Source organism: Suricata suricatta, chromosome 13 (genome assembly GCF_006229205.1).
Source record: "Suricata suricatta isolate VVHF042 chromosome 13, meerkat_22Aug2017_6uvM2_HiC, whole genome shotgun sequence".
Taxonomy (NCBI): Eukaryota; Metazoa; Chordata; class Mammalia; order Carnivora; family Herpestidae; genus Suricata; species Suricata suricatta.
In genome coordinates, this window is record NC_043712.1 from 15949567 (window position 1) to 15975969 (window position 26403).

Below are 26403 nucleotides of genomic sequence, written 5' to 3' on the forward strand. Positions count from 1 at the left end.
AGCTTTGGAGTCAGACAATTATTCAGAGATCCCTTTTTTCTTTTTAGTGGAGGATAGTAGTTTGAAATGAAGATCTGGATGCACCATGTGCTCAATGAGCTGGATAATGTGATACCATGCATGGATTCCAGCTGCTTTGGGAATGCTGCCCCAAATACACCTTGACTGTCAAACCCTTTCAGGGTCTACCTCACCTGAAGAAAGCTATCTTGCCCAAGGTCATCTTTGCTATTAGAGGTACCCCCACAGTGAGTTAACTGATTACTAAAAGCTTGGGCTCCTTGCTTCAAATCAGGAATATTCTGAATTATGATCTCAGTTACAGAGCTTCCTGTGAGGCCAGCTGGAGCCTTCATTGGGTCTGCATATTAGCTTAACTTATTTCTTTGCCCAATTCTGTGTCTTTTCCCTTCCTTCCACTAGTGTGATTTCCCCAAGTCCTGTTGCAAAGTCTGCTTTCTAGGGAATACAACCCTAGGAGGTGTGATGTGTCACAGTGTTCCATGTCTTCTCAATGAACAGAGCTAAGAAATACATGTATGCATTTCTTCTACTTAAATCTTTATCTCTCGCTATTTCTCTATATATTTCTATATATATTAAATATCACAAAAGTGGTAGGAAGAAAATGGCCCACCTGAGAACTCCACATCTATGGAGACTGTGAATATGTTAGGTTGTACGTTTAGGGAAAATTAAGTTTGTAGATAAGACTAAAATTACTATTTGGCTGACCTTAAAATAGGGATGTTAACCTGGAGTATCTGTATGGATCCAATGTAGTAAAAATTTTTCTTTTTATTAAGCTTTTAGTTTTAATCCTGTATAGTAAACATACAGTATTATATTGATTTCAGGCATACAATATAGTGATCCAGTAATACTCAGCACTCATCCTAACTGTACTCTTTAATCCCCTTCACCTATTTCACCCTTCAGCCACACACCTCCCCTCTGATAACCATCTGTTTTCTATAGTTAGGAGTATTTTTTTGATTTGCCTCTTTTTCCTTTGCTGGTTTGTTCTGTTTCTTATATTCTACATAGGAAAGAAATCCTATGGTACTTATCTTCCTCTGACCTATTTTGCTTAGTGTTATACTCTTTAGCTCTGTGTTGTTGCAAATGGCAAGATTTCATTCTTTTGAATGACTGAATATTATGCCATTGTGTATGTATACCACATCTTTACCCATACCTCTATCGATGGACATGGGTTGCTTCCATAATATGACTGTTGTCAATAATGCTACAGTAAACATAGGGACACAGTATCCCTTTGAATTAGTGCTTTTGTATTTTTTTGGGTGAATACCCAGTACTGCAATTGCTTGATCATAGGATAGTTCTATTTTTAACTTTTTGAGGAACCTCCATACTGTCTTCCACAGTGGCTGCACTGGTGTGCATTCCACCAACAGTGCATGAGGGCTTTTTCTCCACATCCTCACCAACACAGTTTCTTGTGTTGATGATTCTAGCCATTCTGACAGCTGTTAGGTGATATCTCATTGCAGTTTTGATTTGCATTTCCCTGATGATCACTGATGTTGAGCATCTTTTTATGTGTCCATGTCTTCTGCCCATCTTTTAATTGGGTTATTTGGTTTTTGGGTGTTGAGTTGTATGAGTTACTTAAATTATGGACACTAACCCTTTTGCAAATATCTTCTCTCATTCAGCAGGTTGTCTTTTAGTTTTGTTGATCACTTTGTTTGCTGTGTAGAAGCTCTTTATTTTAATGTAGTTTCAATAGTTTATGTTTGCTTTTGTTTCCCTTGTCTCAGGAGACATCTAGGGAAGTGTTGCTATGGCCAATGACAAAAAACTATCTGTGTGCTCTTCTAGAATTTGTATGGTTTCAGGTATCACATTTAGGTCTTTAATCTATTTTGAGTTTATTTTTGTGTGTATCATGAAAGAAGTGGTCTAGTTTCATTCTTTTGCATGTAGCTATCCAATTTTCCAAAACCATTTGTTGAAGAGACTGTCATTTTCCCATTATATATTCTTTTCTCCATTGTCAGAGATTTATTGGCCATGCAATTGTGGATTGATGTCTGGGGTTTTTATTCTATTCCATTTATCTATGTGTCTATTTTTGTGCCAGCGTGATACTATTTTAATTACTACTGCTTTGTAATATAACTGAAGTCTGGAATTGTGATACTTCCAATTTTTTTTTCTTTTTTGAGATTACTTTGACTCTTCAAGGTCTTTTGTTATTCCTGGCATACTTTAGGATCATGTATCTTAGTTCTGTGAGAAATGCTGTTGGGATTTTGATAGGGATTGCTTTATATCTGTAGATAGCTTTAGGTAGTATAACCATTTTAACAGTCTATTCTTCCAAGCTGTGACATAGAGTGTCTTTCCATTTCTTTGCATCATCTTCAGTTTCTTTTATTAATGTTTTAGTTTTCAAAATACAATTCCATCACCTGTTCAGTCAGGCTTATTCATAGTATTTTATTATTTTGGTGCAATTGTAAATGCAATTATTTTCTTAATTTCTCTTTCTGTTGCTTCATTATTAGTTTATAAAAATGTAACATATTTTTCTACATTGATTTTGTATCATGCAACTCTACTGAATTCATTTATCAGTTGTAGCAGTTTTTTGGTGAAGTCTTTAGGGTTTTCTATGTATAGTATAATGTCATCTGCACATAGTGAGAGTTTTACTTCTTCTTTACCAGTTTGGATGACTTCTATGTCTTTTTGTTGTCTGGTTGCTGCAGTTAGGACTTCAGTACTATGTTGAATAAAAGGAGAGTGGACATCCTTGTCTAGTTCCTGATCTTAGAGGAAGAACTATCAGTTTATTCCATTAAGGATGATGATAGCTGTGAATTTTTCATAGATGGCTTTTATCATGTTGAGGTGTGTTCCCTCTAAACCTGCTTTGTTTGTAGGTATGTTGGAATTGTGTTCTACTTTGTCAAATGATTTTTCTGCATCTATTGAAATGATTATATGGTCTTTATCCTTTCTCTTATTGATGTGATGTATCACATTGATTGATTTGTCAATATTGAACCACTCTTTCATCCCGGGAATAATCCTACTTGATTGTAGTGAATGATTTTTTAAAGGTATTATTGCATTCTGTTTGTATCTTTTTGAGCATTTTTGCATGTATGCTTATTAGAAATATTGTCCTATAGTTCTCTTTTTTGTGTGTGTGCTGTCTTTATCTTGTTTTGGTATCAGGGTAATAGTGGCTTCAGAGAATGAATTTGGAAGTTTTCCTTCTTCCTCTATTTTTGGAATAGTTTGAGAAGAATAGGTATTAAGTCTTCTCCTGTAGAGCTGACTGGTCCTGGACTTGCTTGTTGATTCAATTTTCATTGCTTGTAATCAGTCTGTTTAAATGTTCTATTTCTTCCTGTTTCATTAGTGGTAGGTTATATGTTTCTAGGAATTTCTCCTCCTGTTGCTGCTGCTATTCCTCCTCCTCCTCCTCCTCCTCTTTCTCCCCCTCCTTCTCATCTTCCCTTCTTCTTCCTCTTTTGATGAGTCTGACTAGAGGTTTATCTATTTATAGTCTAATCTCTATTATGTCCTTCCTTCTGTTGTTTTTGGGTTTTGCTTGTACTTCTTTTTCTATCTCCTTTAGATGTAATTGTAATTTTGGTGCAATTGTAAATGCAATTATTTTCTTAATTTCTCTTTCTGTTGCTTCATTATTAGTTTGTAAAAATGTAACATATTTTTCTACATTGATTTTGGTTAGCTTCTTTCTTTGAGGTGTTTCTTGCTTCCAAAGTAGGGCTGCATTGCTATAAACTTCCCTCTCAGAATCACTTTTGCTGCATCCCAGAGGTTTTGGATCATTGTGTTTTCATTTTCATTTGTTTCCATGTAATTTTTAAATTTCTTCCTTGGTTTTTTGGTTGACTGACTCCTTGTTTATTAGCATATTATTTAACCTCCATGTATTTGTGCTCTTTCCAGATTTTTTCTTGTAGTTGATTTCTAGTTTCATAGCATTGTGATCAGAAAAGATACATGATATGAATTTGTTGAGACTTGTTTTGTGGCCTAATACACCATCTATTCTAGAGAATGTTTTATGTACACTTGAAGAAAATGTGTATTCTTCTGTTCAAGGTTGAAATGTTCTGAATATATCTGTTAAATCTATCTGGTCCAGTATGTCATTCAAAGCCATTGATTCCTTGTTGGTTTTCTGTATGAATGATCTGTCCATTAATATAAGTGGGGTATTAAAGTCCCCTAATATTTTTGTATCACTATCAATTAGTTCTTTTATGTTTGTTATTAACTATTTTATGTATTTGGGTGTTTCCATATTGGGTACATAAATATTTACAATTGTCATATTTTTTGATTGTGTCCCTCTGTTATTATGTAGTGTCTTTTTTTATCTTTTGTTACAGTCTTAGTTTTGAAGTCTATTTTGTCTGATATAACTATTACTACCACAGCTTTCTTTTAACATCTATTTGCATGATAAATGTTCCTCCATCCCCTCACTTTCAATCTACAGGTGTCTTTAGGTCTGAAATGCATCTCTTTTAGGGTGCATATGGATGGGTCTCACTTTTTATCCACTCTGTCACCTTACATCTTTTGATTGAAGTATTTAGTCTATTTAAATTCTAAGTAATTATTGCTAGATATATATTTATTGTCATTTTTTACTTGTTTTGTGACTGTATTTGTAGTTTTTCTCTGATCCTTTTCTTGTTCTCTTTTATGGTTTGCTTACTTGTTTTAGTGATATACTTGGATTACTTTCTCTTTCTTCATTGCATATCTATTACTGGTTTTTGATTTGTTACCATTAAGTAACAACTAGATTTGTGTATAACATCTGCATATTGCAATCTATATTGTTGATGATCTCTTAAGTTTGGACCCATTCTTACTCCTCTTCCCACACATTTTAGGTATATAGTATAATATTTTAACATCTTTTTTATTTTGTGAATCTCTTGACTGATTTTTACAGATATACTTATTTTTACTGCTTTTTTGTTTCCTAGTTTTCATATTCTCACTACAGTCTTTCTACTCAAAGAGTACCCTTTAATATTTCTATTAAGACTGGTTTAGTGGTCATTACCTCCTTTAGTTTTTGTTTGAAAAACTATCTTTTCTTCTGTTCTGAAGGTTAGCCTTGCTGAATAGAATATTCTTGGCTGTAGATTTTTCCCTTTTAGCACTTTGAATATACCATGCTCCTGCCTTCTGGCCTGAAAAGCTTTTAGTGAAAAATCTACTAATTGTCTTATGGGATTTCCCTTGTATGTAACTGATTTCTTTTGTCTTGATGCTTATAATTGTTTTCTTTATTAGTACAATTTGCCATCCTAATTACTATGTGCCTTAGTGTGGATTTCCTTGGGATGATTTTGTTGGGCAATTTCTATGGCTCCTGGATCTATGTCTGTTTCCTTTCCCATATTAGGGAAGCTTTCAACTATTATTTCTCCAAATAAATTTTTTGCCTCCATTTTTTTTTCCTTTGGTCTTCTTCTTCTTCTGGGATCCCAATAATATGAATGTTCTTACACTTGATGGAATCACTGAATACCTTAAGTTTTTCTCACTTTATGTATTTTTTTCTCTCATTTGTTCAGCTTGGTTACTTTCCATTAATCTGTTTTCCAGGTCATTAATTTGTTCCTATGCTTCCTCTAGCCTGTTATTTATTCCATCAAGTGTATTTTTAATTTCATCTATTGTCTTCTTTACCTATGATTGATTCTCTTGTAATCTCTCTGTTAAGGCTCCCACCAGCATCCTCCATTCTTTTCTGAAGTCCATTGAGGACCCCTAAGAACATTACTTTAAATTCTCTATCAGGCATATTACTTCTATCAATTTTTCTTAGGTCTCTTACTGTAGTTTTGTCCTGCTCTTTCATTTGGGACATATTCCTCTGTCTCCTCATTCCATATAACTCTCTGTGTCTGTTTCTTTTTCTGAAAATCAGCTACATCCCCTGCTCTTGAAGGTAATGTCTTGATGAGGAACAGTCATCTGCAGAAGTTCTTTTTGCCTGTTGTAGGCAATATTTTGTCTGGCCAGGGCGAGGCATGTGTTAACATAGTGTGGGCTGGTCTGCTTGCAAAATGAAACCTGCCCCCACAGCTGTAACAGAAGCCCCACAGAACATTGCAAGTCAGGAGACATGTTGGTGGGTTTGCACTGGTCTTCTGGGGTGGGGATCCCAGTGCCAGCACTTAGGCAAGCATGAATGGGAAGGGTGTGTCCACCAAAATGTGGGCAGAGACAGGGCTTGGTGTAAGCAAGATAGGTAGTGAGGGTTGGCCTCATGCTCATTCCTGCATGTGCCTCTGTATTTATACATGGGAGCAGGGGATGAAAATGCCAGTTGCTTTGTTCCTGAAGAGGTCTCCCTGCAATACCTGCCTCTCTGGGATACTCTCTGAGATGAGTAAATAATGTCTTCCCTTGTGCCCCAGGTGTTTTCCAAACTGCTGCTTCTAGGCCGTATCTCTGCTGCACCTTGAGAGTGGAGACTTTGCTTCCTAAAGCCCTTGGAATTCTCCCAGAACTAAACCTGCTGATTTTTAAAATTCCAAGTTTTAAGTCCTGCTAGTTGTAAGAACTCACAAGATTCACCCCCTCTCACTTTTAAAGCCAAATATTCTGGGGGTTTGCCTTCCCTATGCAGGCTCCCCAGTATGCTAGTCTGTGTCTCACCTCTCACTACACCCCAACTCACTCCTGATCACCCACAGCCATGGTCTCCTTCACTCCCAAACCATGTCTCCACCCTTCCTACCTTCTTCAATGTGGCCTCTTCTCTACTTTTAGTTGTAGGATTTGTTCTTCCAGTCTTTGGGTCATTTTCTGGGTTATTTACACTGCTATGAGTGTTATCTGGTTGTATCCAGATGGGAGGAGGTGAGCTTAGGGTCCTCCTACTCAGCCATCTTTCTAGCCTCTCCTTCAGTAACAAGGGTGTTTAAAAATTGGAAGTAGGAGGCATAAGAAGGAAGTTAGAAGGAAAAATAACTGAAAAAGATGAGAGTGATGCAGACTTCACTCACAGATGCTGGATTTAAAGGTGAAGGAAAGAGGCCATAACCCATAGAATGCTCATGGTTTCTAGCAATTAGAAACAGGGGAAGTAATTCCCCCAGAAGCTCCAAAAAGGAACCCAGATTTTTGTTTTTGTTATTTTCCAGTGAGACCCATGTTATACTTTCTACTTACAGAACTATAAGGGAATAAATCTGTGTTTTTAAGCTAGTGAGATTGTATAATTTGTTACAGCAACAATAGACAAGAAATATAATGAGTTTATACTGATTCCAATGATTTCAGTCCAATACCACAACGGTCATTACAATGTTCTCCTTTTTGTATTTGTAACTCCCTTTTCCAGCATTGAGAAACATGACCCCCACTATGCTCAATATATTTACTTATTTGATTAATCTCAATCCCAAATCCAATGGGCCACTGCCCTGTGTGGCCACCTTGCTCACTTGGGCTCTACCGTTCTCTTCAATCACCACTGCTAATGACACTTATATAAGAGATTATGGAAGGAAGGAAGGAAGGAAGGAAAGGAGGGAGGGAGGGAGGAGAGGCAAGAAGGTTAGAAGAGAGAATAGCAGCCAAGTCATGCATTTTTTCCAAGTATGTATTGATAGACCTTGAAGAGTTATATTACATAGTTCACCCCCAAAATTTTCTGAAAATTCAGTACTTATGTTTGCTTCCCCAGGGTATAGATCCATAATTTTTTATCATTTTCTCAAAAGAGATGCCTGAACTCTAAATAAGTTAAAAAGCACTGAGTTTATAACTATTTAGTTAAAAAGGAGAGTGATGACCTAAATGTTCTCCTTAAGATCCATTTACAAGTCTCATAATAGACCATAATAGATCTTCAAAACACAACACATCCATTCTTATTAGGAGTTGTTAAAAGTTTACTTTCTTTATCTCAGTTTCATCATACTTGTCAAAGATTAGGTAAATACCTATAGGTGCCCAGAATTCTCACATTTGAGAGAAATAGCAGACCAATTATAGGAAATGCTATAGGATCCTGAACCCAGTTTTTCCAGCTAGTGTTACCAACTCCAGCTTCTACAAAGACCTAAATCAAAGAGACCCTAAAGAATGAATTTATTGATGAAAATTTTTTGATGTATGTATTTACCTATCCTTTCCAATCCCTGCAACTCTCAACTATGGGCCATTTGTAGAAGGATTTCAAGCTAGATGTCCTAAAACTCCCCATCAAAGAAAGAAAACAGCGTTCAGTATCAGCCAAGTATAGATTACAATGCAACCTGGCCACCAAAAACCATGCTTTCCCTGTTCTCCTAAGGTTCGCTATAGAGGGATCAAAGACCAAGGCCTTCAAGGGGGAGATCAGAAGCAGCAAGCAGAAGGAGAATCAGTTGGCCACAGTCCCATCGCCCAATATATAGTTGCTGTATTGTTGTAGAGGCTGAAAGCCATATAAACTTTCAGGGGAAGAATTTCTAAATTAGGTGAGATTTGGCAGCTTTGGGATTATTAGACTGGGTTGTAGATTTTAATAACAGAAATGAGATTAATTCTCCAACTGAAAGTTACCAAAGGACTATTTATTTTCCAAAAAATAAAAAGGAAGAAAAATAGGGTGCCTGCCCCAAATTCCATACAAGAAGTGAGGAATAATATGTCCATGGATAGTGTTTGAATGTTCTGCAGAAGAAAAATAAAGCTGTCCTCTGTTTATATTCTTAGGTTAGCTTCTATCAAAAATGGCTTATTTTTATCAAATATAGTATTAAAATAGTGGTAGATGTTTAAAAAAACTTGTATTTTTTACGATCTGGTAGGGGGGAAAAGCTCTTAGAAGCTTACTTGTTCTTTCTTGTTTTTCATCTGACACGTTGGTGAGTATGTTACCTTAACTCTAAATCCAATATCCAGCTGTGACATTCTACAGTCCTAAAAGCTATTACTCAGTGGTCTTTAAACACCTTAAAAGAGACAGTTTGAGGAAGGTGATGTTTTCAGAACTTTGAGGGCTGATTACATGTACATCAGCCTTGAGATATTTTAGTAAGTTTATTTTTTTCCTCATCTGAAAACCACTTAAACACTTTTAAAGTTTCTGAGATTGATTTTTTTTTCTCATTCAAATTTACTTTCTCTCTAATGGCCAAAGCCATTCCATGAGTGTACTGACCCCTCTACCTTCCTCCCCAGTCACCAAGTTACTTTATATTCTGTGGAAATACAATGATTATTAGTAGGAAGGGTAAATAAGACAAAGATTCTAGAAGTCCTAAGGAATCACAGGTCCTTTGGAGGGATTATTTCATTAGCTTTTCTACTTTTCAGCTTGATAGTCATAAAATGTGGCCCCAGAAAAAAGATTTAGTCTTTAAATAAGTATTTGTGGAAAATCTACTTTGAGCAATACCTTGAGCTAGGGACTCAGAAGAGAACCTTTTTAATTGAAATTATCATCATCATCATCTAAAAACATCCTACAAACTTTGGCATATTTTTTTCATAGTCTGACAGCTCTTATTGTGAATAACTCATTTATAGGTTCTACATATTATGCTCTGATCCTGTATTCACAGGACATCTCTATCCATTGCCTTAAACCACCTATGTGTAGGTTTGTTATATGTATATGTTTATACCTACATACATACATACACACATATGGAGTGTACTATTTGTAGCTTGGGGAAGGAACACAGTGAGGACATTCTGAAATAGGCTTTACTTTACAAGTGGTTGATGGAAGAGGGGCTTGCATTTACAGTATTATTTAGAAGTACAGTGGCTCAGATTCCTGCCTTTTAAGTCCGACTGACCTGGGATGAGTCTTATCTGTGTCAACTCACCAGCTTTTTGAACTGACATAAGTCTATTTATCTCTTGTTGGCCTCACTATTCTCATCTGAAAAGTGGGAAGTAAAAGAATCTGCCTCACTGAGTATTATGAGTTGTTAAATGGGAGGGATACATGAGTGTTAGTGCCTAGCACATAATTTCTGCTCAATGAATGGTACTTTTCAGTGCCTCTTATGGGCTTGTGATCATGACAGTCTTACACAGTACCATGAATTTATTTGCCATCATCATTTTTTTTTCAATATGAAGAAGCTTAGACTGAGAAAATTTAGGTCAGTATCTGAGTTTAGGCAGCTAGTAAGATTCCAGACTCAATCCTACCTTTAGCTGTGATATTCTGCTAACTCCCTTCCTCTCTTGGTATACATGTTTTTCACTCACAAACACATAAGCATAGATAAATCTAGACCTGCCATCTTATTGTAACATTTTAGAACTAAAGAATCTTGGAATTATAGAGCTGTAAGGAACTATTACTAGTAATATTGGAAATGTAATTCTAAGTCCTTAATACTCCCATTGAAATTTGTGGTTCTAATAGATTTTTATAAATTTTATGTATTTCAGTTCTGGAACTCCCTAATCTATCTTCAGCTGGACTGAACATGCACTGAACACGTACTATGAATGCCAGTTTACAGAAGAGGAAAAGGTAAGGATTCAGCATGTTCTTTGACTTTGCTTGGTTCTCAACAGCCTGACTTCTTCAAGGCCACACATCTGCTAAGTGATACAATTTTGACTTGAGCCCTTCTAATGTCAAGTTTGGTGATCTTTTAGACACATTACTTAACACATGAATTATAATACCTCTCATTTATTGACAATTTCAGTATTTGCTCAACACTTTTCTAGAGTTTTATGTCTCACAACTAACTGAAGCCTTGACACAAACTTTTAAGGTGTATGTGCATGTATGTGTAAGTATATATTTGATAAAGAAAAAAGGCCCAGGGAATTTAAATAAATTACTCAAGATGTAACAGAAAAGAAGTTTAGAAACAGGCACATGAATTCAGTCATTGTACTGTGGCACTCTCCTGCTCTACAGTCCCTGAAGAGTAAGACCAGAGAGCTTCACCATAGAAGATTTTCATACTAACTCCCCACTGAAAGCCATTGCTGCTTTCATTAATAAATTGTTTCCCAGCTTGAGTATGTTTTTCAAGGTCAAACAGCTATTTGGTAGATTCCAGCTCTTTTCTACTTAGATTCAAGCCATCATCTAATATTCATAATTTAACTTTCATGAAAAAAATGCATATACCCGTTTCCCTGTCCTTACAGCCTTTTCTTTATCTCTACACTCAATTAAAAATGATTCAGAACAGTGGAAATAATTTTTTAAAAAGCATGGTATCCCAAATGCCTAGAGCTTTAGTTTTCTTACTCTGTAGATTCTAAGTGGCCACTAGCTGAACCTAAAAGATATAATAACTTCCTGTGGGACCTCTCTGGATTGTTGTTGTAAAGGGACAATCTGAGAGACATTGCCTTTAATATCCACTTATCCTCTAACCCATTGGATCTTTTGGCTGTGATACATTATGGAGCAGAAAGTGCTTAAAATGACAGTGTGTGTTAGTAAAGAAAGCACCATTACTGCATGACAGTTTGGCAACATAGATCAAACTGAAGGTGTGCAAATCCTTCAACCCAAAAATTCTACTATAGAAAAAAATTATAAGGAACAGTTTGAATAAGAGTAGGAGGGAGGGGAGGGGCAGAGGGAGATTGAAATATTGACAAACAGGAAGCAAGCTAAATATGAGTTAGGAAACTAGTTGAATCCACCACAACAAATGAATTCAATGGATTTATAAGGTTTTTAAAAAGTAATTATATAAACCTGTATGTAAATGCAAGGAAAGACGTTTAAGAATTTTTGATAAGTAGAGAAACAGGTTATAGATAAGTATGCATGTGTATATATGAATGCAACGAACGTTTATTGAACAAAGATTAAATTCCAAGCATTGCTCTGATGCAATCAAATTTGTACTGTGAGTATTTGTGTGCACTTCTGTTTTATGCACACACAGCAAGAGAGAGGTCTAAAGGGTTGTTCATATAATGATAAATGTATAGGATTTGGGGAACAAATTTTGCCTTTATTCTATTTTCTTGTCAGAATCCTTTACATTTCAAAAATAATCAGCATGTATTGTTTTTATAATTAGACAAGTCAAATTCATTTAGAGAAAAAGTGATTTCCTGTCCATTGGCACTTGGAATTTCTGGTCCAATAAGCCCAGATGAAAAGGCAAGGGACAAAAATGCCAGTGATGCTCTAGTTTCCCAAGAAGTGAAAAGATGAAGCCCCATCCCAGTTCTACTCTGGAGGGATCATCTTTTAGACAGAGAGAAGGGATCCAGGAAAGATTGTACTCGTTAGTGAGGCCACGGGGCTCTGAGCACTTGGAGTTCTCTGAGTTAGAGCAGTTGCATTAATTACAGGTAATGAAGTTTGCAAAAGGAGGGCAGAGAAGGGCTGTGTCAACAGCTGCCCCTAGATCTCAAAGTTACTTCATTTTGTTGGACCTTAGCCAGAGCTGAGATCTGTTCATCTGGCCTCTGCCAGAGACCATGCATTTGGGTTCCTGGAGAAGATCCTTGCAGTCAAATATTAAGTACATGGATAGAGCCATCACCTAAACTCTGGGAATTCTCCCCTCTGGTTTCAAATCATTTGGAGGAGATGGGGCACCTGGGTGGCTCAGTTGGTTAAGTGTAAGACTTCGGCTCAGGTCATGATCTCATGGTTTGTGAGTTTGAGCCCCGCATTGGGCTTTCTGCTGACAGCTCGGAGCCTGGAGCCTGCTTCAGATTCTGTGTCTCCCTCTCTTTCTCTGTGCCCCTCCCCTGCTTCTGCTCTCTCTCTTTCCAAAATAAACATGAAGGAAGGAAGGAGGAAAGGAAGGAAGTTTGGAGGGAGGGGAGGAAGGAGGGAAAGGGAAAAGGGAGGAAAGGAAAGGAAGAAAAATCATTGGGAGGAAGATTTTTTAGAAAACACCAAAGCATGAGTAAAACATGTTTGTGATTCAGTAGCTTGGTGTAAACTTAGGCATGAGCATATTTCAAAAGCTCATTAGGTGATCCTGAGCAGACTGCTAACATTGACAACCGGCCTTAGAGAAAGATCTCTTGCATTCTTGTCTTATCTCCAAAACTCACTGGTTGTGTGGCCTTTGGAATAATATTTCATATGAGTTATTATTTGAAAACCAAAATGAAGATACAAATATTCATTTCACCAAAATCATGGTCAATGTATTACATGAGAGAATATATACCTAAGTACTTTGTAAAGCATTAAGTGAATATTATTTCATAAGTTTAACAAACTTCTCCTCCTGTCCAAATATGTGACATAATTCAAGATCAACATATAATTCATCATTTATTAATAATGTAGAATGTGAAGTGTCTGCATCAAAATCTCCTCGGCTTCTTGTTAGAAATACAAAGTAAAAAATTTTTAAATGTCTGGAAATAGAGCCTGATATCTGCATTTTAAACAGGCGATCCGACGTGCCTCTGTGAAGTGAGATTGAGAACCAGTGCTAAATTCTTGGAGGGCTTGCAGTAGACTGGTGGCTCTTGGATCCAGGTCACAGATGGGCAGCAGTTCAAAAGTAGCAGCCCTACTGCCATTAGGTTAATGTTAATGACCAAAGCAGAGCAGAAAACACAAACTCTCAGTCTTGATTACATCAGAGTGCACTTTCTTAGTGTTCTCTGACTTTCTGTGCTGTGGCTTGCAGAAAGGACTTATCTCATCCCTGTTTGGCTTGCCATGGGTGAAACTTCACAAGAGTTAAATACACAATGTTGGTTGCTGTTTCATCACTCCCCCATTACACTAAAGGTACACCCTGCAGTCTCTTGTGAGTTGGTAACTTTTGGAGGTCTACAACTCCACAGACTGATCCATCAGCTTACCAGCACAATGCTTTCCTCATGTCTAGCCTTCTTGCCTCTTATGTCTAGAGAGATGACTATACTTGAGTTGAAAATGCTCTGAGAACGTCTTTATGAAATATTAAATTCCTAAGTATTATATCCTGCCTACAGCAGCACAGAAGACCTCCCAGGATGGAGAAGGAACTTAGGATACTTGATGATAGTGTGACCAATTCCTGGTTTTCTAGGACTTGGGACAGTTGCCTAGGAGAGAGTCAGCTCAAGGGGCACAAGGTAACACACACTCTGTCATTGCCCATCAAAAATATGCCATACTGTAGATATACAGAACACCAGGCTGAGTAGGTAAGACTTGGGATCATGTCCTTTTCCAATCACTCATGAGCTAATCTGAGCCTTGGTTTATAAATCTATAAAGAAGAGAAAGCAAAACTTTTCAAGAATTTCTCAAGAAACAAAAGGTCGTGTGAGATTAGATTGAGAAAATGATAGGATAATGCTTGGAACACCACTCAATGTACAAAGTTCTGGAGGATCTTGCAGAGCTGTGGACAATGATGTGATAGCTAATTATCCCTCAATCAATGCTCTCCTCCCAAAATAGCACCCTTTGCAAGTGCTCAATGATTCCTGAAATTTCTTTATAAGAGACAAAAGCCCATCTTGCCATAAATTGAAGTCCTATTTTGGAGTGCAAATGACTCGCAGAGCATCTGCTGTCAAGGGGACGTAATGGTAGAAAGCACTAAGAGCAGAGCACGTGTTCCCCAGCAGTTCCAAGGAAAGTATACAGACTCATAGGGCCCCAAAATAAAGCTGGTGAAGGAGGCAGGGAGAATAAGGGCAAGGAAAGCGGGGGAGATTCAAGATTTCTGAGTGCAAGCAATGTTAGAGATGTTCTTTGGTACAAAATTCATGGAAGTTTTGAAATTGAGAATAACCTTCATGTTAAAAATCTCCTCTGAATTGGGAGAAGCCTGGTTATGGCACAGGAACTAGAGAGACCTCTGTTTGGAGCAGAGAGGTCATCTTCTCCATGACGGACATGGGAGAGGGGTGCTGGGCCTAGCATAGCAAAGCAGATTAGTGGTGGGTCAGCCCTTTCACAAGGAAAAGCTATTTCTCCATAAAAGTAGGCTGCCTAACAGACAAGGGCAGGAAACACTAATTCACAGGCTTTTAGTGGCTGACAGACACTTCACATTCATAACTTGCTCTCTGCTTGCCACACCATTAAAGCAGTAGCAGGGGGCTTGAGCTTGCAAAGAGAGCAAGATGACCTTGGTCAGGGTTGGTTGGGAAGAGGAGAAAGGGGCAGCACAGAGAGATATTGAGATCTACTTTTCTAACAGCAAAAGTAGAATTAAAATAGTCTAAGATCATTGCCACTTTAACCCTAAAAACCCTCATCCCCCCAATAAATACCTCCCACCCAGATAACTTGATTTCAGTACAGACTCATAGATGTTCAGAATAGGACAAAAATAGAACCTAGTTTCTCCCCACCTCCTTTATAAAGGTCTAGATAGGATAAGCTGTCTTTCCTTACATACCAATATGTTAGATACCAATCTATTCAGTGGCATATTCAGACTGGAGATGGTGATATAGGAATATTTCTTGCAATATATCATTTAGCAGATCTGAGATTTCTGCAGAGTAATTTATCATTCTATGTTTAGAATGTACTTTGTGGTTTTAAATGCTAAAAAAGTAAAATCTTTTACTTAGCTCTTTCAGTTATAGGCAAAATAAACACACAAAGTTTTAATAATGCTAGTATTAAAAATGTGTATTGGATGCTTATACAGGGCACTTTCATAAGTGGTCCATGTGGATTATCTCATTTTGCTTTCACAAGAACTCTATGAATCTGGGTGATTTGTTCTCATATTAGAAAAGTTAAGACACTTGTTTATGATTGCATAGTTAGTGAGAGGCAGAGCTCATATTTAAACTCAACTTATGGGCCCTCAACAATCATATAGGTATATTCAGACCCTAAGGAGAAGAAGCCACATGCAATGGTTTGAGCATAAACCTTGGAGGCCAAAGTGTGGGGGTTCAATGTGGGCTTTAGCTATGAAACCCTACCTAGTAAGTTATATCATCTCTTTGTCTTAGTTTCATCATCTATAAAATGGGATTATTATTGGCACCTATGTCAGAGAATTGCTATAAGAACAAATTAAGTATACAAAGGATGTAGAACAGCATATGTCACAGTGTAAGCTTTCATATACATTAGCTAAAATTACTGTTAAATGGAAAATCAGAAGGAAGAGTTTAAGAGGTGAAATGCAGTCTAGAATCTGAGCATATTCCTTATGATTTAGTAAACAAATACTGAAGACCTACTATGTGCCAGACATTGTGACATCTGTTGGGGAAATAATGATGAAAAATTCTAATGTGAACCTGATAAGAAGGTACAAGTTCAATTTGTTTCTTAAATTTGACATATGAGTAAAATCATATGGTATTTGCCTTTCTCTGACTTATTTTGCTTAGGACAATACTCTCTAGCTCTACCCATGTCTTTGCAAATGGCAAACTTTCATTTTTTTGTGGCTGAGTAATATTCCATTGTGTGTATATGTGTGTGTATGTAGGTGTGTGTATGTATATATATATATATGTACATATATACACATACATATATATATACACATACACACACACACACATGACCACATCTTCCTCATCCATTCATCAGTTGATAGAGACTTGAGCTATTGTATAATAGAGACAGCTATTGTAGATAATGCTGCTATAAAAATTGGGGTGCACATATCCCTTTGAATTAGTATCTGTGCATTCTTTGGATAAATACACTGTATTACAATTTCTTGATCATAGGGTAGTTCTACTTTTAACTTTATGAGTAAATTCCATACTGTTTTCCACAGTGGCTGAACTAATTTTGCATTCCCAACAACAGTGCAAGAGGGTTCCCCTTTCTCCACATCCTTGCCAATACCTGTTGTTTCTTGTATTGTTGATTTTAGCTATTCTAACAAGTGTGAGGTAACATCTCATTGTAGCTTTTATTATTAAGTGGAATTTGAAGAAAAACTTAAAAAAAGAGGGCCTGGTATCTATAAATATAGAGTGGACAGAATGAAATCTTGTCATTTTCAATGACATGGATGGAGCTAGAGAATATTATGCTAAGTAAAATAAGTCAGTCAGACAAATACAAATATGGTTTAACACATATGTGGAATTAAAGAAACCAAACGAATGAGCAAAGGGGGAAAATAGAAGCAAAGCAAGAAACAGACTTTTAGCTACAGAGAACAAACTGGTTGCCAGAGGGGAGGTGGGTGGGGGAATGGGTTAAATAGGTGATGGGTATTAAGGAGTGCACCTTTTGTGATGGGCACTGGGTGTTGTATGGAAGTGTTGAATCACTATATTATATACCTGAAACTAATATTACACTGTATGTTAACTAACAGAATCAAAATAAAAACATTTTAAGAAGTACAAGTTCAATAATGAATGAATAAAGCCTATTCAAATTTTATAAATCATTATAAGTGCTTCAGAGCTAGTTTACAGATGAGGAAATTGAAGTTTAAGGGCACACTTACCAGAGATTACAGGAATAATGAGGGACTGAATCAGTACTAAAATGAATCTTTATTGTTCTGATTTTAAAAATTCTGTGTTCTTATCTGCTCCATTATTTTGCATCATGTGTGTCTGTGTGTGTGTGTGTGTGTGTGTGTGTGTGTGTGTCCTAACTTAAAAAAACAAAAGACAGCTAGTGACCAGGATAATGCAGAAAGCTATATTTCAGACTTCCAATTAAAATTTCCTTTTATCCACATTTTATATCTGTAACCACACAGATATACAAGTAGTACAAATTATGAAGAAAACCCTGAGATTACCAGAGCTTTTCGGACATCAGAACAGAATTGTAGTTAGGCCAGATTAAGTTACAGAAATAAACAAATTTTATCCATACCTGATGGATAACCTATCTGCCTGCTGTGCACCTCTTTCCACAACCAGAGGCACAAAGCCAATGACTTAAATGATGTAAAAAGTCAGCTTGACTTTACAACACACTCTATACATGGATGAACTCCAGATCGATTAAATTCCTAAATGAGAAAGATATGTAATACAAGTTTGAAGGAGGTATCTTTATGACCTTAAGATTATGGAGGATTTCTAAATCAAGACCTAAAAATCATAAACCACATAGGAAAACAATGGTGGATTTTTATATACCAAAATTAAATACGACTTTTTAACAAAAGATAGCCTCAACAAAGTTAACAGGTGCCAGTTTCAGAGAAGATAATTGCCAAATCAATAACTAACAAAGAATTACTTAAAATTCCTGCAAAACAAGAAGAAAAGCCTATTAGTCCAGAAGGAAAATGGACTAGTTATGTGAGTAGCACATGAGGAAAAAGTTGAAAGACTGCATACCTGGAAGAGATGTTCAACCTCGGTGCTGATCAGAGTCATGCAAATTACAACAATAGCATGATATGATTTTACACAATCAGGATGGCAGCAATTAGAAAACTCGATCTGGCATGTTTGTGATGATAGGTCAAAACGGGAACCCTCGTGAAGTGGTTGTGACATAAGCTAACAAGCCACTTGGGGGGAAAATCCTGTTCCGTTCATCACATGAGTTTCATCCATACTCTGAAATACAGCAATAGTGCTCCTGTAAGTGTGTCCCAGAGAAGCTTTTCTAGGTCCACAAAGAGCCGCATGTTTTATTGTATGTGGCCCTTTTTCCACATGTGGTGGTAAAGACTTGGGTGCAATCTATGGTCTCTCAATAAAAGAGCAGATTAGTAAAATGAAATACATACTTAAGATTTACGCTATGCAGTGATCAGAAGAACCAAACTCTATATGTGGTGATGTGGTTTGTTCCTCAGAATATGATTATTAAGGAAAAAATTATTGAAAACCTTATGTAATATGACTTGTCATGATTTAAATATCATACACCGACTACACAAACCCTGTATTTATAAGACTTTCATATATGTAAATAAATAAATATATGGAAGTATAATGGAAGGGATTACTCAAATAGAAAATTTATAGGTCCCCATCAGGAGAAGGAAATGAGATTATAAATGTAAAATGCAGGGGGAATAATAAAATATGTGATGACTATGTACTATGAATTTTAGAATGGCAATGACTGTCTGAAGTAAGGGAAAATGGTAAAGAAGTCATAGATCATACTAATTTTACTATTTGTTGAGCATTTACTATATGCCTCAGTCTGCACTTAACATTAATTATCACATTTAACTGTCACAAAACATTACAGAGCGATTATTAATAGCACTGCTGTTTTACAAAGGAGGGAACTGAGGCATCAGGAAACAAAACTGCCAAAGCTTACAAGGATAATGAGGGGTTGATGCAAAGTTGATACAATAGGACATTGTTAGTCTGAGTCCAAATCCTATGTTCTCATCTCCAATATCCTGCCTCATGATTATTGTAAAAGATAATCCTATGTTAAATTGTATGGAAGAAGTTAATAAAGTAAAAGTTCATTTCAGCCTAGAGTATCATCAATAATTTTAGTTTTGAATTTCCAAATATGGTCTCAGCAAATAATCACCTCAGCAAATCAGGCAGCAGAACAAATGCTGATCTTGAATATGTTGTCCTCAGTTTTGCATAAGAAGACAATGGATGGGGATGAAACCTCCAGCTTCTAGCATTGTTTGAAAATGGTATGTACTACGTGATTGTCCGTAAAATTATAAGATGGCTCAATTAAGAGGTACACCAAGGGACACCTGGGTGGCTCAGTTGGTTTAGCGTCCATCTTCAGCTCAGGTCTGATCTTATGGTTGAGGAGTTAGAACACCACATCAGACTTCTGCTGTCAACGCAGAGCCTATTTTGGGTCCTTTGACATCCTCTGTCTCTGCCCCTCCCCTGCTCATGTTCTCTCTCTCTCAAAAACAAATAAACATTTAAAAAGAAGAAAAAGGTGCGTAAAAAGAAAGAGAGATGCTTACATTCAGGCTAAGTGGAGTATAAAGTAGCTCAAGATTTATTTATTTTTGAGAGAGAGGGAAAGAGTATGCATGTGTGGGGGAGGGTCAGAAAGGGAGAGAGAATTCCAAGCAGGCTCCCCACTGTCAATGTAGAGCCCCACACGGGGCTCAAACTCACAAGCCATGAGACCATGACCTGAGCCAAAATCAAGAGTGATACACAGATAACTGCCTGAGGCACCCTGGTGACACAAAAATAGCTCAAGTTTTAAATAGGAGGCACCCCTAAACTAAGAAGATTTGAATCAGAGACTAAATTAAAGCCTTTATCACAGAGGGTGGAATTGCAAACAGTTTAATTTATCTGGACATTAGAAAAGTCATTGCAAGCAATATCAAGAGAGAATCAGTAGAAAAGTTAGGTGTGTTTCCATTGATAAATAGAATTCAAGGCCACAGGTTGAATGCCAGGGATCATGTTCAGTCAGAACCCTGAAGAGCACACAGGCTTGATTGAGACCATTATCCTTTCTCCACTGTATCATGTATTTTATGCCAGCCTAATCCAGGATGCCATCTCCTGGGAAGTAAATAGTCCATGTTTCTGAAGTCGAGTCCTATTCCTTAGTGTAAGAGTTTGCATGCTCTGCTTCTAAGGATCCACAGCTTATATTATGTCTATATTCTACAGGCAGGTATATATTTCAGCTTGAGCAACTTTACTTTTACCTATTTCAGGTAGAAAGTGATTATAGGGAGTATCTGAGTATTATCTTCATCAATGCATCCTTACTCCAGGACTCGTCATTTTATCCCTCTCCACGAGGTCTGAGTCAGCTATCCCGATGCCCGGGATGAAAATTTCATCCACCCTTTAGTGAGACTAGAAAAACAATTTTCATTAAAGCCAGACCTTGTAATAGAAATGCCCAGATTCTCAATCAGGGTCTCATGCTTGTCTTTGTGTTTCTATTTAACTGCCAATATGCAATGTTTCCCAACTCAAAGGATAATAGGAGAAGGAAAGAAAAGAAAGAAGAATCTTTATGAGAGAGTAAGCAGAGGCAAGTCATGCCATCAGGAGTCATGGAGATAAAAGGAAAGCAACCCTAGAAGATACCATACAGATGAAGAAAGCACAGGGGCAAAAATAATAAGATGTGGCTTCTATTTCTGACATTTTCAGAAACAGGGTGGCTCACTTTGGATTAGTCATTTAATGTGACTCTGCTTCTATTTTCTTATCTGTCAAATGGGAATAATTAGATGTATCTTGTGTGACTCATAGGACTGTTGAGGGCAAATAAGATAATACTTACAGAGTCTATTTGGAAAATGTTATGTAATTGCTATTTGAACCTAAAAGGTTATTAGGGACAATATGCGGCCAGAGAAGGTACATTTTAATTGATGAAAGTTTAGATATATCAAGGGAAAAAATTATTCTCACTTATGTGGGGATCCAGTAGTAGGGGAGTAAAAGTATAAACATGAGTAATTTAGAAATACTTATTAATAATGGAATGGAATGGTATCTTGTGACACAGAGAATCATTACAGTATGAGAAGACCTCACAGGAGATGTCTTTTAGGCCAAGAAAATATAGAAAAACACTAGGGACATTGAAGAAATAATTAGATATCTTCCTTGGGGAAAGGGGGCTGCATGAGGAGACAAAGATAAAATGGAACACAAAGATGGAACATAAGCTAATAATAAGACAGTCTAGGAAGATCCAATGGAAGATTTCTTGCCTTCCTCAAGAGAAGTTTGTTGGATATTTTAATGAGCACCTCAATTGTGAATGCATGAAGGAAGAATCACATGCCACATGGTCATCCATGTACCTTTCATGAAATAACACTCTGTCAAAATGTTGAGAGAATTTAAAGTCAAAAGAAGTCTCAGAGTGCCGGAATCCAGCTCCAGCAGGTCCAGGGTTCCCTGAAGGATGGATGGTGTCTGCAAAAGGAAGGGAGAGAGCCTCGGCTTCTTTCTGATCACCGGGCAGGCATCTCTGCACTGACCTGAGATCAGCTTTATTTATTGAAAAAATGTATGGGGTACAAACGTGGCAACTGCCTTAACAATGATTTCTGATGACAAATTCTTTGGTATGTAAAAGTTTCCCAGCACATAGATTGGTAGAAGACTCATGCATAACCTTTATCAATAGTGATTGAAGTAGGTGACTAGATGCTTATCACATGGAGAAAGGAAGGTACTTTTAGCATTCAAATACAAGGCAATGTTTTTAGCATAGCAAAGGCAAGAATTAATTCTTTTGTGGGCAGGAGTCAATAGCCTGTTTTCTCAAGGGGAAGAAAAACAGGTTTTCTTAGGAAATGTAACATTTGCTCCTATAATGACAAAAGAAGAAACTCCTATAATAAGTTTTTTCATAAGGTACAATTCACATATTTTTAGCATAAGAAGGCAAGTCACTCCTGATATCAGTCAGTCAGGCACCTTGGAGATCGGTGCTCAAGCAGAAATTGAGTGGGGGCTTGAGTGGGTGTAGACACTGGTCGCCACCTGATGGTGGGAGGCCTTTTAAACCTGCCTTAATTCAGAAATGGCTCCAAGCATCAAAGATGAACAGTTCCCCACTTCATGCAGGAATCATGGATATTCATTTACTTTCAGAGGAGAGAGGATCACTACCTCGTAAGCTACCCTATGCCATGATCATACAGCACTTTTTGTTCAACATCTCTTCCTTATAAGGAGAGGACATTTGCTTTTTCATGCTCTACATGAAAAGTATGCTCAGCCCACTTAACATTTTCTTGGCCCCGGCTCTGTGCTAGGCACTGTACTAATCAGTAGGGACTTAAAGATGAAAAAGATTTTTTTAAAACAATTCAGAGATCTAGAGTGTACAAATTATAACTACGGAGAACACAGAACTGCACTCTCCTCTGGGGTCCTTCAAATACTTAAGTGCAATTTCTGAGTCTTTTTTTTGATCTTTTATTCTGCTACATAAATATATACAGTTTACCACAAATTATTTACTTAATATTGTTTCCAGATCATCTCATGTTCTTACTTTTTCCTTGCTGGACATGATCTAGTTTTTCAAAACCCTTAATATGTGCTATTCAAAAATTTAAAGTGTGATTTTTTTTGGAAGTCTGCATCCTTCTGAAATAAGAAGTTGCATATTAGGAACTTGTGAATTATATTCCATGATGATAAGAAAGAACAAACTTGGGAGCTCAGATAGCCCAGATTTCACTGGCATCAAAGTTAAACCTTCAGCAATAGAGAACGGTTGTAGATTTTAGTGACTTGGGACAGCATGGTGTAATGAGACAAACCTTGACCTTAGAGTTTAAAAACCAAAACAAAAAGTGGATTGATTCCTGTTTCTGTCATTTATTAGTTATAATTTCTTGGCCATAGTATACTACTCTTGAGAACATTTGATCATATTTAAAATAGGAATATTATCTACCTATTTCATATAGTACTGGAGAAAAAATGAAAACAAAATGAGATCATATCTATGTAACTGCTTCATAAACAATAAAATGTAATGCAAATATAATATGGTACTGCTATTCTTATAATCAAATGGGTTGACACAGAGCAAAATGTTCCATTCTGTAATTACCTAAATTCAGTAAAAGCACATTATATTCTAACAAATTAAAATCCCAGTGGTAGTAATAGCTACCATTTATTGAAGTTTTATTATGTGCCAGGCAGCACCAGGTGCTTTACAAACATTATCCCATTTGGTTCATGAGATACAGACAGTGCTAGGAGTTTACCCAACCTGTTTCATTTTCCTTTTGGGCACAAGAAAAACTACAGTTCCCATCCTAATCTGTACTTAATTGGGGACATGTGATTGAATACTGTCCTACCTGTCCTACCCAAGAATGCCCATAAAATGTCCTGCATGATCTCCCACTCTGTCTTATTCCCTATCAGCTGGAAGGATATAAATGCTCAGGTCACTCTCTAGTGCCATGAACTGAAGATCACTGAAGATTACAGTTTCTCTGTCAGCCCTTGGTTCCCAAATGATGTTATGGACCAGCGGCTTCTCTCCAAAGCCCCCATGCCAACCTGACATGTTGGAATGTGTTATGAGCAAGAAATAACTTTGTTGTGTTGACCTACTAAAGTTTTGGACCTGTGCATTATAGAACCAAGCAGTTATTATTCCATCTATTAGAGTTCCATAAAACATTTATTTTTTGCCACCATCAGGAAAAAAAATGTCCATAAAATCCACTACTACATCTATCAGCCTACCGGCAGCTGGGCTTATGAATTTCATTTTCCTCCTTTCCTGATTATAGGGATTTTTGTCTGCTTTGTTCATTGTTTTATCTTAATTTCCTAGAAGAGGATTCAAACAGTATTTGTTGAATAGACATATAAACTTAAAAAAAAATCTTTTGATGTTGATGATCCCTTTTGATTCCAATTTTCCACATAAGGAAGTGGTAATGCTGATGTGTATCGAGTCTTATTTCAGAGTTCACACCCTTACCCACGATTCTGAACTGCCCCATTTGACCACTCTAAATCTACAGTTAAAGATGATGATTATGTTTTATCAACTGCAACTTCCTATTACCAAGGTGTTCTCTCTACTTAAGAACAAATTCTGTAGTTCAAAATGAGGGGCTCAAAGGCCAATAAGTTATTTCCAGATCATCCAGTGAAGTTACAGGATCAATATAGGTTTAACATTAATAAATTTTATTCCTTTCTCTTCAGCCAGCCACATAGAATTTGATGTCTCATTGACCATTATTTATAGGAAACTAAACAAAAAAGCTCCGAGAGAAAAGGGAATAAAATGTTTAAAGGGAGAACAGAAAACTTTACTGATTTTCATTTTCTGTAAGCTACAGTAAGGAATAAAAGGAGAGCACACTACTAACGAAATGCAACAAATCACATTTCATCCTAATAAGACCATAAAGAGTGTTATTATTTTCCTTATTTTTTTCCAGATTCAACAAGTTGAGAGTCAACAAGTTGAAGGTTCTTGTATAATTTCACAGAACTGTTGCAGGGCACAGCTAGATTCTAACCTAGTTCTTTGGTCTTAAAATATTCAATTAGTTCAATTAATATTCTGTCAGTAGCTTATTATAATGCATTCACCACTACCAACTGGTAGCAGAAACACTGTTGTGCTGGGCGATGGTGAAGGGGAGAGTGTGTAAGAAAATGAGAATTGAGATTGAAATCTGGTTCTGCTATTAATCGGCTGTAAAATCTTGGGCAATTCAATTAACTTCACTGGACTTCAGTTTCAAGTGTATGATAGGGGTTTGTTAGGACTAATTGAGTTAATGTAGAACAACTCTTTCATGGTGATTTTCACATATTAAATACTCACATAGTAAAACTATTTGCATCGTTGTTATTAGAATTCAAGTCAGTATCCCATTGAAAGCTTTTTGATGACAAAGATTTGTTCTTCTTTCACTAGGACTTCGAGTTCAATAATAGATACTTTTCTTCTGGATTTAGTTCATTCATTTAATATAGGTTTACCAAGTACATACGAAGTTCCTTGCACAATATTAGATGTTAGGGATAGATAAAAAATATGTTTCCACCATCAAATCTTATTTAAAGTACATACCGTTAGTAGCATTTAGCAACGAAGGGACAGGGAAGAACAACAACAACAACAAAAAAACCCAAAAGTTGAATAAATAAATAAGTAAATTGGAGATAATAGACATATCTTCAATGCAGAAGAATTCAAAATAATTTGTGTACCAGATGCCTGGGTGAGTCAATTGCTTAAGCATTCGACTTCAGCCCAGGCCAAGATCTCGTATTGCAGGAGTTCCAGCCCATAATCAGATATTCTGCTGTCCGCAGAGAGCCTGCTTTGGATCCTCTCTCTCCCTCTCTCTCTCCCCCCTCACTGCTCTTGCATATGGGTGCATGTGTGTGTGTGTGTGCATGCTTGCACCTGCACACTTTCTCTCTCAAAACAGAAACATTTGAATACATATTTCAGGGTGATAAGCATAATTCCTAACTACTCAAGTGTGGGCTGTGTTTTCCTTCCAGAGAGTACAATATTGAAAGGCGGGGGATAACCTAACCTCTCCATGAAGAAACTTACCACAGCCAGGTGATGAAACTTAACATCAGTAGTGATCAATCATGTTGCTGGCATGTACTCTTCACCTGATGCTCTACCCTTGTGGTCTTCCACCACAGAACCCACAATTCCACTTTAATCATGAATTGCCATTTCAACTAATCTCAAAAACGTCAGACAAATCCCAATGAAGAACATGCTACAAAATTCCTGACCAGTACTAAAAATTGCCAAGATAAGAAACAAAGTCTGAGGAACTGTTACTGCCAAGATGAGCCTAAGTAGACATGGTGACCAAATATAATGGATTCTGGAACACTTGAAAAAAAAAAAAAGGCAGGTGAAAATTAAAGGAATCTGAATAAAATATGGTCTTTAGTTCATTTTTTAATGAGATACTATTAGCTATGAGTATGGCTAAAACTAAGAAGAATGATAGTGCAAAGTATTGGTGAGTATGTGGAACACTATACATTATTGATAGGGTGTCAAATGATCCA

At 36.8% G+C, this 26403-nt stretch overlaps 1 long non-coding RNA gene across 1 annotated transcript in view; it reads left to right on the forward strand.

Annotated features, from left to right (window-relative positions):
- LOC115277102 overlaps positions 1 to 26192 on the forward strand; it is a 121448-nt gene extending 95256 nt beyond the window's left edge. Inside the window, exons 2-3 of the long non-coding RNA XR_003902220.1 lie at positions 10447 to 10531; positions 25870 to 26192. This is a non-coding gene — a long non-coding RNA (uncharacterized LOC115277102). The remainder of the gene's footprint in view (positions 1 to 10446; positions 10532 to 25869) is intronic.
- The last annotated feature ends 211 nt before the right edge of the window (positions 26193 to 26403 follow it).